At 44.7% G+C, this 2,470-nt stretch overlaps 1 pseudogene; it reads right to left on the bottom strand.

Moving 5' to 3' along the window:
- Nucleotides 1–329: 329 nt before the first annotated feature.
- LOC111151165 lies at nucleotides 330–1,492 on the bottom strand (annotated as a pseudogene).
- Between the last annotated feature and the right edge of the window lie 978 nt (nucleotides 1,493–2,470).

Genomic DNA, 2,470 nt, shown 5'->3' with positions numbered 1-2,470 from the left:
AGGTATTCAGGACCTGCTGTGCCCAAAGGACTAATAAAGGAAAAAGATCCATTTATTCTTTGCGATTTGATGCACAGATGAAGAGCATGACACATCATAACAGACGTTCGTTGTTAATAAATCACATCCTAATCTTCCAGCACTTCTGTAACCAGAAGGTAGCTTCAGCTTTCCCGTGTCTGGGCTTGTAGCTCTTTTAACCCTGGGACATCAAAGATGCATATGTCCGGAATCAGTTAAAAAGTCAAATTCCTTTTCTCAGTTCATGTACTTTTTCACTGTCTCTTGGTTGCAAGTTTATCTGAATGATTACTGTTTGTCATTCTCTGCTATTGTTCACTGAGGTGCTCTCTATTGTCTACATGTTTTGTATGGCTGGGAGAGGAGCTTGGGAAGGGTGTGGCCCTGTAGGGAGATTGTGAGTCACCAGCATGCCTCCAGGGATGATCCCTTCCCTGGCTTCAGGAAGTCCTCTGGGAGCTACACCCACAATGCCTGGCCAGAGGAGCGCTTGCTGATCTATTACTGACTAGGGAGGGGCTATGAAAAAGAATTCCTGGTTCACAGTGTCTTAAGCTTTCAGGGATGTGACCTGTGATTGCCCGGTAGAGGCTTGCTCACTATACCAGGCTATGTGACGTGTACAAATGAGATGCAGTACATCTTTCAAGGGACCCTGAGCAAAGCTGAAAGGCTCTGATTCATGCACTTTGAGGGCTGCCCCTTGTATCATGACTTCCTTGAGGGCTTGGCCTAAGACTTTCTCATCCACCGGCCCACCACCGACCACGTTCACTAGGAATGCTCCATGCCTCATTGATGAGGTGGGGGTTATGTTCATTGAGATTACAGGGCAAGGAGACTTAGTTGCTCTGATAGACTAAGTCCTAAAAGGGATAGACCCTGTGCATACCCAGGGTCTACTGTACCCTGTCCTGTAAGTAGGGGTCATAAAATATGATGCTGAATCCAAAGAACTTGGCTGGAACAGAAATGCAACAGAAGCGGATGAGGCCCAGTGCCTCCCCGTGGATGCGGACAACTCGCTAGGTGTTCATCTGCTTAACATTTTGGACCAGTGTGCCTTCCTGCAGTACCTGGTACAACCATGTGTTCCACTGGTATAGGTTAAGGATGTGACAGGTGCAGGAGTCAGCCCCTCTCTTCTGCTGCTACTGAGGGACGTTGTGCGTGGTGATCCTAAGCTTGCCAGCAGCCTTGATGTCAACGTTCTCTTAGCCGCTGCCAATCCGCATGATCACTCTCCATGCTTTGAACCTCCCCAGGTCCTCCCTGGTAAGGGTGATGGTATGGCATAAGCATCACAGAAGGCCACAGTGGCCAGGTCCCTCAGGACTGGTATCTCCATGGTCTGGTCTCTGCCACCGAGTAGAGCGACCAGAGTCGGAGGGTGTAGGGGGCCATTCATGATCTGGGGGTGAATACCTTCTTAAATTCTGTTCAATCACTGTCTCTTGATTTTGTGCTTATCCATAAGACCATCCTTTTTTTTTTTAAATTTAATTTGTTTGTTTGTTTATTTATAGTGCAACAAGTAGGGAGGGTTGGAGGGAAAGGGAGGGGAGCTCCAGCAGACCCCTTGCTGAGCTTGGAACCCAAAGGATGGGAGGACCCAGAGATCCTGACCTGAGCTGAAACAAAAAGGCCATTTCTCAACCACCTGAGCCACCTTGGCACCACAAGGGCCATTCTTCATGGAACTTTGCAACTCTCTGATTCAAAAGGCAAAGCGATCCTCTAAGAATTTAGGGGAACGACTAGGAGTGAGTGGCATTTTGCCACTATGAACCCAATATGAAGCTGTCCATAAACTATAGTTTATACAATAGGCTGTCTCTGTCTTTAAGGGAATCCAGGTGCATTGGGTCAAAACCATTTAAGGTGATGAAACTCTGTTTCAGCTCTGGGCCTTGGGTGCAGGTTCAGGGCCCACCTTTCGGTCTTACATTTTCTTGTGGCTCTTTCTCAGGTCTGTCCTGGGACCAGGAGGTGTGTCAACAACCCTGTGGTTGTGGATGGTGGTGGACTGACCTTGGCTGCAGGGGTCAGACCCTGCACAATGGTCTGTGGGAGGAAGAAGCCATTTCTGTTGTTCTTTTTGTTCTATTTCCTTGCTTGACAATAGAGGCACAGAGTTCGCAGTATAAATTATTATTATTTTTTTAGCTCTTTATTGTAGTTTGTGATTTTGAATGTTTTCTCTTTATTCATTAAAGTGTAGAAAATTAGTAAATATATAAAAATAAAAAAGAAGCAAATAAAAATTATCTGAGAGCTTGCCAATGATAGTACCATTCACATTTTAGAATAATTTATCTCTATCTTTACATACTTGTATATTTGTGTGTAGTTATATATATGTTTATTTATATATATGTATGTAATTTTTATGGTGTAAAATTATGGTCATGTTACCTATACAACTGGCATTATATATACACACATATAT

This window comes from Enhydra lutris, unplaced genomic scaffold (assembly GCF_002288905.1).
Source record: "Enhydra lutris kenyoni isolate GAN:26980312 unplaced genomic scaffold, ASM228890v2 scaffoldscaffold25, whole genome shotgun sequence".
Classification (NCBI taxonomy): Eukaryota; Metazoa; Chordata; class Mammalia; order Carnivora; family Mustelidae; genus Enhydra; species Enhydra lutris.
Note: the sequence above shows the minus strand (reverse complement) of the source record. Positions and strands in the feature narration are given on the sequence as shown.